Source organism: Amia ocellicauda, chromosome 21 (genome assembly GCF_036373705.1).
Source record: "Amia ocellicauda isolate fAmiCal2 chromosome 21, fAmiCal2.hap1, whole genome shotgun sequence".
Classification (NCBI taxonomy): domain Eukaryota; kingdom Metazoa; phylum Chordata; class Actinopteri; order Amiiformes; family Amiidae; genus Amia; species Amia ocellicauda.
This window is the reverse complement of record NC_089870.1, coordinates 13281796-13294057: the sequence shown is the minus strand read 5'-3', so window position 1 is coordinate 13294057 and position 12262 is coordinate 13281796. Positions and strand designations below refer to the sequence as shown.

At 37.9% G+C, this 12262-nt stretch overlaps 1 protein-coding gene across 1 annotated transcript in view; it reads right to left on the bottom strand.

Annotated features, from left to right (window-relative positions):
* ltk (leukocyte receptor tyrosine kinase) overlaps window positions 1-12262 on the bottom strand; it is a 55848-nt gene that overhangs the window by 32133 nt on the left and 11453 nt on the right. The gene's annotated exons all lie outside the window — the stretch shown is intronic.

Genomic DNA, 12262 nt, shown 5'->3' with positions numbered 1-12262 from the left:
GTGGCGCTGTTAAATGCATGTCTCACCTGCCTGTCCTCCTCAGAACAGACAGCAGCTGCAGTGGCACTTTTTATTGAAAGAAGAATAAGGGCCGTGCTGACCTGATATGGAAGAGTCTGTCACTGATTTCACTCTCTGTGTCTAGTTTATTGTTCTCATCTGTGCAAAAATAGCATCAGCCAAGGTAAACACCATAAAAGCATAAAACAACATATTACATAATATATATTAGCAAGCAACTGCAGTTAAACCATAATAAAGGATACAATGGCTACATTTAAAGAAAATTAAATACAAATGCTTGTTTAAATCTAATTGCATTTTTTGGATAATTGCTTTTTAAATGTGGTTTCATAAAAAGATTTCTCCAGCCACAGGATTCTGTAAATGGTATTACATCATTTTGGTAATGTTCAACTTTTAAAAAATATTATTATTATATGTATAGGAAATTCATTTTGCACTGTTGTTGTTGTTGTTGTAAATATATATATATATATATACATATACATATATATATATATATATATATATATATATATATATATATATACGTATACATATATATATACATATATACGTATATATACATATATAGATATATATATATATATATATATCTGGTTGGAAACATGCATCAGAGGCAGAAAATCACAAACGATTCCTACTGTAATATCCAGCACATGGTGTTGGCTTACATAACAAACTGCAGATCATAAAACTTAAAATGGAATAAACAGGCTTATTTGTTTTCTTGCATACAATAAAAATATCTTAAAATGTGTAAAACACACTTGCACAGTTAACAAAAGTTTGCTTTAAAGTCACAGCCCTGCTGTTGATCGGTCACAGATGGGTTTCTGAAACCACACTCCTTGAAAGTCTCATCCCTGTAAAGGTGAAACGTGTCTTGAAGCCATCAGTTAGGCCTTAAAAGATTAATGCACAAGCACACTGTATAAGACACAAACAATCCCTTCTCACATTTTGTTTATCCTAAAGTAACAGTTATGTCATCCATAACAATCACCTCAAGCATCTTTAATGACAAGGTGTTGAAGAAGAAGTGCTGTAGGCTGCCCAGCCCCTGCCTCCATGACTAAACCCTAGAAAAAAAACTAATTTGGAGTGGCCTGCCCAATTAGCCTACAACATTGTTGGGTTACAGGTAACTGTAAAAGAACCGTGTTTGGCAGGTTCTGATGAAGGGAACCTGGCTAGTCTCCAGACTACATCTCCCCATCGCTCTGTGCATATCTCCCTACTATGCAGACAGATATTTATAGCTCTGTAAGTCTCCCCCTTGGCAGTTATTAACACTACAAAGCATACAGGTTCCCTGAATTCAACCCAAACATTTTCAGAGACTGGAAACTGTGAAAAAAGCCCTGTCTATCATGAGGAATAAAAGACTGAAATACAGGAAGCCACAAACAATTGCTAAAATGGTGAAGTGCCTTCTGAGAAGCAACTGACATGCAGAATATATCTATTTTTTAAGTCAAGTTGAGATTCAATTTATAAAATACATATCAAATTGGGCAATTATTTGGCACTAAAAAATAATAGCATGTTTACATTCACTCCATTCAAATCCTTACCTTTCAACTGATAATTTCAATCCAAAACATGCATTATACATTATCACAATGAAGCCAGACAGTTTTTGAGAGAAAACATGTTTACCCAAGTCTATGTCAGTAATTGTGATGAAATAACCTAGTATGCCTTTATCTGTTTTCACCAATTCATTATGCGTCCTAGCTGCACATAAAATTAAATAGTCATGTTTTGTGTAAATAATCTCCACCCATAATGAAATAAACACCTGATGAATAAAGGATGACTGGTTGTTTTCCTTAAAGAGCAGTAATATAAGTGAGCAGATGGACAAACCAGATTACCATAGCTACTGCACCCAAGCCCTTAAAAAAAACAGCACATTCTGTATGCCACCCTGCAAGACGCTGCATATTGACAGAATCAAGAACATATTTATATTGGCTCTTCCCATATATATATGCTTTGCACTCACATGTAGCCTTTTTCTGATTCCGTGCACAAACATGTTTGCGAATTCTCACTGTGTCTAGACCGGTTGGGATCACGTGACCTCTAGCTCTTGTTGATGTTCCAATAACAAACCCACCAGTGGCTCAGTGCTAAAGCACAACAGCCCCTCATGCTGAGACAGACTGCTCCTATTAGGGTTGTACCACAGGGCCAGAAAATTGCATTAGCTTTAATTACTGGGACGGTATTGAAAGGGCCTGATCTCACAACAGGATATCATTTTTGGAAAAGTAACAAAAGAATATCAGCAGAAGATGTATAATGTTTATGTGGTGTACTGTTTTCCATATAGTGTTTAACCATGGATAAACCAAGAACATTCTCCTTGAGAACTTTTCAAACGTTTTGAGTGCAACTATTCCTAAAGCTCATGACCAACAGTGTTCAAGGTTCTAAACTTCCCCTTCAAATAAAGTGAAGACAGGGGGGCATGCTACAGAAAATGACTACTACCACCATACCAGTTACATTTATATCAGTTTTAATTTTCTAGTTTTCCTTAAAAAACAAAACAAAAAACAAGCCTTGATATTGCACTACAGCCTGTCAAGCAACAACGGTCCGATTCTTCTCTGTGACTGGAAATGGATTTGGAGTTCATTACCCCATGGATCCAAATCTGAAATCTTAGTTTTGATTTGGGATTTCTGTTCTAAAATAAATAGCTGGCAATCAATAAGGGTTTAAATTGAATGTGAGACTGATGCATGTAGTATGTGAATTGTATTTCAATATGCACATGGTCATTTTTCTTCCTATAACAGGAAAGCCACTACATGTTTACACAGATTCTTATTTCACACTGTAGCAATGCATTCACACCTCTTCAAACAAAATGCCTACTTTTTGCCCCAGAACACAAACAGCATTCCACCCCTAGCATAACCAAATCAAATGCTGGTTTTCTAGTCACACAGATAGGAGTTTGCTGACCTAGCCACATATATATGATTATCACCTATCATATAACAAATGTAATCCCCTAAAGGCACAAACTTGTCCCAACAGATTCAGGAAAGGAGCACAGAGGTCAGAGTGATAAACGATTAAAACAAAACCAGACACAAAATGCACTTACAAGATGCCACTAACTCCTAAAGAGGCAGGAGCCAGTGTTTCTTCAGAAACAAAAAAATTATAGTGCAAAATAAAGGTATGCATGTCATTATCTTTAAAAATTATCAAAAGAAGGACACTCTCCGGCCTTTGAAAGGCCATTGACTAGGACGGCAGAATGAGCCTTGCAGGCTGAATCTTGCAGATTCAAGACCAGCTGTGTCAGACGGGTAACATGCGTCAGGGCTGTGTGTCTAACTCAATGCATGTCTAACTAAAGAGCTCAATCTGGTATGTAACCACACTCTAACACTCCAAGCAATACTTCCATCTGTCCACAAAAGACCACCCGACAGCTAAAATGAGAATGACATTTCACTATTTTGCACAGCAATGTCAAGTAGCAGGATGAGGTGGGCTGTCGAGTCTTTATAATAATAACGCTGAGTGAAGATTTACAATATCAAGGCCTCATTATTCAGCACTGCACCACAGTGACAAAAGCTCATACTTCACAATGTAGAAGACATAAAGGGGACATCTCTCTAAAGGTATTTAATAACAGAAAATAATGATATAATTACTCCACAATACGTACTTAAGCTTATGAATGCAGCTTCTGATTACTTTTTCATGAAGAGGGTGAAACTCTTGCAGTCTGACAATGACAGTGACTGCAAAACCTTGAAGGCTGACATCTTCTGAATTGGTTGCTGCTTTTTATTCGATAACAAAGTTGTCTTTGTGTGCGTATCTGTTCAGAAATAACAAAATAAAATGTACAAGAGGGCCTCTAACAATACAACATTTAAAATGCTTACCTATTTGAGCATTCCAATCTCTGACTAGAAATGCTGTAATAGCCTAGTCAAGATGACATCATACTTCTGCAAAAGAGATTCTCTGGGTGGTACAATCACTGCGGTTGCATGCTACAATCTCACCTCCCAACTCTCCATGAAGCATTTCAAATGCTACATTTCCAACACTATTCTTTCATGTTTGCAAAATTGCTAAGAATACCATGGAAAAAAAATAAGACTGATTAGTCATGGGCTGCTAAGCATACTTCTTCACGGTGTACACAAGACATGGCATGAAGGCATTCTACCATATGTACCAGGGTTGTTTCCATTGCACAACCCACCAGAAATGTAAATCATTACCAGAAGGGTTTCAGTATGTAATTCTCTTAATTAGTGAATCAGCTGGGGGTATCAGCAGATAAATAAAGCACTTCTATCACATGGTGATACATGTTCAAGTTACAAGTTACAGGGTCCCATATGCTAGGCCTCTGGCTGATGCAGCTGCATTACAAAATCCTCAAATAAGAAATAATGATGTATGAAACAGGGATTCAGCTCTACTCCAGCACTGTGCATTTACTAACTGCATGCATGGATTTTATATGTAGCTGCTGGCTCTTTTCCAGTCCAGCAAGATGGTGCGTTTTTGATGAAGATGTACATTTACTGCACTGGCACTGTCAAACTCCACATTAGAAATCAAGCTCAGTGCGATGGTAGTGGAAAAGGCCTTAGGATGTCAACACAGAATGAAGGAGAGAGAAACTGTGTTGGCAAGCAGCATAAAAACACCTAAAATTGGTTGAATTGGATACTGAGAAATCTCTCTAAAGTTTTGGTCTCAGAAAAGGCATAGGAGAAGGAGCTTATATGTAAGATAACTAATCTGTCTTTGGACTATAAAGCAAAGGCCTTTTTCAATGTATACCTCAGTCCCACACCTCTCATCTGTGATTAAGCAAGACATTATTCAGGGTTCATGTCAAATTAATTTAAATTGTCCAATAATGTTCTGATAAACCTCTTCCTGTGGGACTTTGTTTTCCCCACTATTTTGGTGGAATAGTGGAATTTTCCAGACAACGTTCAAATTAAGAAAATGTGGATTAATACATAAAGAAATAATTCCAGATGTTGATGCTTAGAGACAATAGCAAAGCAAATTTCCTGTTCATTTCCGCTCTTTTAAAGCACTAGAGAGGTCTCTCTGCATGGTGACTTCCAACTCATGCTTCCTGTTTTTTATCAGCAAATCTAACATATTAATAACAACACAAAAAGTGGTACTGTCTCAATGCCTTTTTAATTGCTGTTTTTTATTATTATTTCTTCCTGTGTTTCTGAGAAGATGCAGAATCTCCTACAGATTAATTACAGTCCTTTAAGAGACTCTAGCTGCTAAACCTGCAGTGTATTTTAATAACTTCAGCTGTATCTAATTAACCATCTCTACAAAATGCCTCAGTTGACTGTTGTTTACACTTAGTAAAATTAATTAGGTTGGGGATTAGGGAACCAACCCTAAAATGGAAAAACGTATGCAGGCTACCAAAGTTTAGCCTATATGAGGTGCATTCAAATAAATCTCATCTTACTAAGACAACAATTCACAGAGGCCCTTGTAAGTTATGAAAGTCCCAATTTTTGTGTTTCACTCACTGAAACCACAAACCCCACAAAGACTTAGCTCAGAGCTCCCAGCAGCAGGCAAATTTGAACATTTTAATCTGGAAAAGGCCTAGTATGGAATTTGGCAAAATGACACACAGGCCATGCACATGTAATATCATTAAAAGGACAGATGTTTGTTGGCTAATAAGGCTATTCCGGACCCCTTGTGGTCTGTAATGATATCGGCCAGTTCACTCACTTAGATAAGTACCTACTAACTTGCAATCCCCCCCAACCCCCACCACATCATAAAAAGGTTACAAATACTTAATCACTTTTAAAATAGGAAGCACCTGCTGAAGTGTATTATCTACTACTACTATTATCCTGGACACAAGTCAAAACTACATTGGTCATTACATTTTGTTTTGTGTGTTATAATGTACAATAACTGTAAAACATCATACATGGGGAAATAATTCAAAAGTATTTTCAGTTCCCTTCTGTCCCATATCATAGGGACAGACTTGATGCACAATGAGAGAACTTAAATAGCTGTTTCAGCTGCTCACCTTCACAAACTAGCCCCAGGTCACTGTCTTGTGGGTGTGCAGACAGAGAACAGTTCAGCCTTTATTTTAAGCAGGACACTGACCTCAGCAGAACAATCTTACAGACAATCTATACGAGTCAAACAGGAATAGTCTCAAAGGTCAAGAGCAGTCACCCACAAGTCAACAAAGAGAACCGTTGTACTCCCCCTGAAGAGTGACAACGGGCAACTGACAGCAACAGCATGGACAGCACCCCTGGTCTTAATCCATCACTCATATGACATACCGCCGTTGCCCAAGCATCAACTGCAACACCAGCCCAAATCCCCAGCTTGAATCACAATTATAAGAGAAAATGTAAGTTTGTTACGTCACTGTACAAATCGAAGCTGGCATCAAACGTCTCCAGAACAAGTGAGTGACTGTGTGCTGTTGGAAATCCCTGCTGTGCCAATAAGATACGGTCACATTGCTACTGCAGTGGAGCTTTATTAGCACAATTTATTTAAAAACAGCAAATTAATAAATGGGATTTTGTGTTTTTATGGCTGGTTACCCAGATCAGCCAGTTTTCAGAAGGCCACGCTGGTTTCCACTTCTACTCCCCAAAGACAGTTCACGTGAGAACAGTTTTCAGACTGGATATTTTAAAATGACATACTTTGGCCAACACTCTCAAGGACTGAGAGAACAGGCACACTCATTATTAAGTACATAACCATCACAAACCTCTCAGTCAATTAACACAATCTGTGATTTCAACAGCAGGCTCCACTGACAACTGCAAGAAGGTTCAATTGAGATGTTCCTTGCCATATTGTGACAGATGGGGACATGTTTAGAAGTACTTCATTATATTACACATCCCTGCTAAAAAGAAGCCCTAATCTGTTTATTATTTCAGGGCAGATGTAAACCACACCCAATTTCCAACGAAGATTATATAAAAGATGAAAAAGGTATTTAATAACCTGTAATACTAACGAAAGTGACTAGATTAGTCTCAGCTGGGATGTCACATTGTGAGAAGAAATGTCTTGAGAAAAACAGCTTTTGAAGTGGTTTTGAAATACTGAAATAGATTACTTCCCTTCCAACACTGGCCAACTCCAGCACCGGCTGCGTGGGATTTAAAGCACTACTTTAGAAGTGCAAAACAATGTAGTGAAATACACTCACGACATTTGATCATTCGTTTAAAGACATTTTAAAGCGAAGGAAGTAAAAAAAAAAATGAGAACGCTTAAACGATCCGTTAAATTAATATTTGCAATGAAACCCTGTGAACAGATGGCTGGAGGGTATTCTGGATTTTGTTGTACCCCAATTATATTATCAAACTATGTTTTTTAGCCAATTAGTGTTTTTCCAAGTTGTTGAAAAACAGCAGAGCCCAGGGTTTTCACCACCGCCTTAACTGAATAAGAAGACCAAAGACAGAGAGTGGGTGTGGAGGCTGAAACAGTGGTGATCTGGCAGTTTGCTTAAAACCACCTACTGGTTTAATTTTTTGTATTATTATTATTAATATTGTTATTAATTTTCAGCATATGCCCTTACCCAGGGCAGCTTACAGTTAACACTAACTTGTCAAAGCATGACAAACTTCTGTAAATACAATAAAGGCAAAATACAACATATGTCAAAGTGACTAATTTCCAAATCTCTCATGTCGTCACACCATCTTTTATACAGTTCCTACAAATGATGCATTTAGGGATATTTTATCACTGTCAGTGTATATGAAGAACGCACAGTTGCTTGGTGTGGACTCAGATCATATCAGTTATACAAACTCACCAAACACTGCCTTTTGTGTCCTTCTCTAATTAGTTTTAAATCTTAGCTTTCTTGCTGCCCTGTCTGAAGCAACCATCTTTCTTTGCCAACACAGTGAAAGGGACCGTGTCTGACTAGTATGTAATGGATGACAACACAAAACATCAACCAGATAGGGCAGTCCTTTGATTAACGCTAAACCCATCAATTTATTTATGCATGTCTTGATTTTTATAATGCATACTTTATGCACCGTTACTTTATTTGTATTAAATGTCAGATGTTTATCATGTTGTGTTCTTTGGATTCCTTTGAAGTGATCATTCTTTTTCACAAAACTAAAAGCTGGACTGAAATTAATCCAATGGGTGAAAATCAAAGTGGCCATCAAGCGTATCCTTACATCTCCCTTTGAGCCCTGTAGGGTTGTAAAGTACTGCAATCCTTATACCTGTTAACACTTAAAACTTTGAATTTATTGTAATTAACCACTTACAGTAATTATATAGACCAGGGTTTGTGGAATGTGTAGAATTATGCTAAACTTAACACTTAAACGTAATACCCTTCTACCATTAAAATATAATTGCCATATAATGCTGTATGTAGGTGCTGTACAGGTGCATTTTATTATGATCGTATTATTATACGAATATTGACATTAGATCCTCTATATCCTGACTGCTTCCATGCTGCACTGACAGTGCAGAGCACATTTCTTGGCTTCATGTGCAGCTCTGATTGCCAATCCCTGAAGTCCAGCTCTAATGGTTTCCAGCATGTTTGCAAACACTACGACTCAAAACAAGTGCATCCCATCTGCAGTAATGACTGCAGGCCAAGTGATTAATGTTTTCTGTGGAGCTCTTCCAGCTCTCCTCTCCATTGAGAAAGTCACAGTCCCCGCATTCACTCTGTGTCCATCTCTGCTCAGTGTGTACGTTAGCCTGTGGACACACATGCCAAAAATGTGATGCAGAAAAACTACACAAACTCTTTGCTGAATATATCTTGTGAGCTGGCACCCAGGAGGCAGGAGGCAGAATGGACGTAAAGGAAATCAAATATTTGTATTTAAATAAATAAACTAAACAAAACCACCAATACATTGGTTTGAAAATACACTTAAATTGGTGTCTGTCAGGTCTATCTCAGTGTATCCTGTTACCCCCCAAAGAAGCTCCTTAAAATTGCACTGGTTTTGTTATCAGGGAACTATTGCTAGTCTTCTGAAGAGCACAGTAGTTATAAGTACACGAGGGAAATGTTACGGCTCTACCTCTAATGTGTCCTCCTTGTAGCTTTGGTATAGTATTCTCCATAAGAATGAGCTTGACACAAAAAAGTGATAGATTTCTCAGCTTGTCTACTGCGATTACCAGCATCAGAAGAAAATACTTCTCTTTTAATTTATTAAGTTACAGATAAATGATATATGTTTTCCATTCCAGTAGACGATATCGCAGTTATTTGGCAACATGGAAAATGACCCTTAAAAAAACCTTGATCTCTGCTCTCCCACTAGCAGGTGGTCACCAGACACAGTTTACATACAAGCCAGTTTAAATCCCAGAGTTCAGTGCTGTTCCTGCCCAGGGTCTGCCCCACTCCAACACACACAGCTGCTGAGGAGGACATCCAGTCTGGCTGTTCATCAGCCTGGCCCAGCTTCACTAGCCTGTCATTTCCATTACAACTCTCTGATCCCAGGATAATGTGTCTGCGAGTGCCTTTTAAGAGTGCAGGAAGCTGTTGGAGTTGTATTTTAAAGAGGGAAGTAAACTGGGTGATAACTTGGTTCACAGAGTTCACTTCCTATGATTGAAGTGATACTAACACAGCATGTAACTGCATCTAGATTTGTGTAGGGGGTAGGTGATAGAGTACAGGAGTACACACCTTGAGTTCTTTATTTATAAGTTCAAAAGATTAAAAGCTCAAAGTTCAGCATGAGTTGACTTATTTAATGGTAACAAGAGCCACTCAAAATCTAAATCTATGCCACACACCTCCACCTTGCCACCTTTTTTTTTATTTAGATGAGTGCAGGTATTCTGAGCTGCACATTTGTTGAACATGATTGTGGAAGCCAGAAGCCTTCCAGCAGATTAATCGGTCCTTTTGGAATCAGTTTTTACAGGAAGTCAGACTTAGTCTAGTTGGAGCCACCCTGCATCCCATTTTAAGCCACTGACACAACTTAACCAAACGCTGACGGAAACATGTCTTGAAACATTTGTATCCAGGTTGTGCCAGGGCTGCCTGCTGGGTGCCGGGGCCAGAACAAGCCCCTCTGTGCCCTAAAGTGACACGGCCTCTCCCCTGCCTGCGGTTTGAATGCATTTCAGACTGCATGGCACTGTGGTTGCCATGGAGCAGAGTCTGACTTCCAGGGCAAGGAATATTTTGTGAGGCGTGAGAGAGAACCAAGCGACCGGCCTTTTAGTCAGGGGGCCAGCCGACTGAAATGGGGGCAGTTGTTCACACTTTACTCACCGTACATCACCCCTCAGACTCTCCTCACACTATGAATATCATTGTACCATTATAATAAAATACTAACTGTACTGCTGAGGCACTCAGAGGTGGCACAGTAGAGATCGGAATACCACAGGACAGATGGGTAAATAGCATACCTTTAGTGATGATCTCATATTCATCCCAAACCCTATTTGAACTCTGACCCCAGCCGAGCAACACGACGTGAATTGAAGAAGCCTGGGCAAAAGCCTAAGATTCAAATGGCAGAACTGTAAAACCCTGCAGAAATTTTAAATTAAAGATCTAAGTATTAGTAAATGTAAATGCTGTTCCTAAACAAGGCTTTATACTACTATTTGGTGAAGGAATAACTAAGAAGAGCTTAGGTCTTCAGATCTGACAGGTAGGTAATTGAGACATCAAAAGTTTAATTAGGTGAATCATTACAAAAAAAAAAATGCATTAACATCTGTCGGATATTAATGAAGAATTGGATTGCTTTTCCAAAATGAAACCAAACACTGTGGCAGTAATATAAGGGATTATGTCAAATTCATGAATTAAACAGTTCTGTTCTTCAGCCAGATATTTCCTGTGCATACTAACCCAGGTTGGCTTGCCAGTGAGGAGTCTTTGCTATTGAATCTTGCCATTATGTACCAATAGCTATAATTTGGGCTTAGAGTGAAGTTTGTAAAGTATTTAATTGCATAACCTTATCTCCTTGAGGCATGCCCAGATTAGAAAAACAGGGAGACAAAGGTTTAAATGTATGCTTCGATCGCTTAAAATCAGAGTTTACATTTTTGTGATTAAACTGGGCAGCTTTTTCTGTTTAGTGTGATCTGGATTGAAGTTAAAGAAGGATTAAAAATTAAACCAGGACCACTGAAAAAAAATATATATTTTGATTATGTTACAGTGATATGAAATATTAAGTCAAATCATCATAAAAACATACTTAATCAAAACCTAATTAGATCACCTATTCTGTATTTGAATTCAAACAGCATGTTTGATCCTAGTCAGGGATTATTACATTCCAATATTAATGACAGCTGTCTATGAATTATGCCTTTAGCAGGTCAATTATGGAGATCAAAGGCATGCTCCTATCACTATACTAAAACTAAACATATTGCTCATATATTGCTAACTGTTTTAATTGAAACAGTGTAAGAATCTGTTTTTGATTCACAGCCAGGTCCCCTTAAAACACAAACAAACAAGAAAACTGTGACTGGGTTTTGCTTTTAATGGCAACATGATACTCACAAAAGGATTTTTTTTTTCACAGTTGATGATTTTGTTGGCCATTCCATATGAGGAATTCATTGATGTGTGAAACTAAGTATTGGATTAATCATGCTTTAGAAATCCCAATATAGTGACTTCAGATTGTCTTGAACCCAAGCATTGAAGTGAAGAGCTCTCTGAGAGGAGACATGAGGGAAAAAAACATTTTTGAATTAAGCAAAAACAAAAAAGAAATTTATTAAAAAATATAATTAAAAAAGTAACAGTGCAATGAAACTTGATCTCCCGAGGCTTATATTCACTTTATTTAAAATGCAGATTTTTTTTCTACCAACCACACACATCTTGTGATTTCTTTCCTGTCTAACTACAGCTGTCAAACTTGAGGAATATGCATGTTGTTTATCTTTGCTTTATGATACACTTTTAATTTGACAGAGGCTTAACCTTAGGCATCTAGGTAATGCAGCACACCACAGACACTACAGTGAAAACACAAATCTTGGTGGTGCCTCGAACAAATCCTAACTTATTTGTTTTTGAGCCTACCACAGCCATTATTATGAGTCAGTCAGGCTTTGGCATTTTTATAAAATTAAGTATCATAATTGAATTGTATTTGTAATTGGTTGCAGCCAGGCT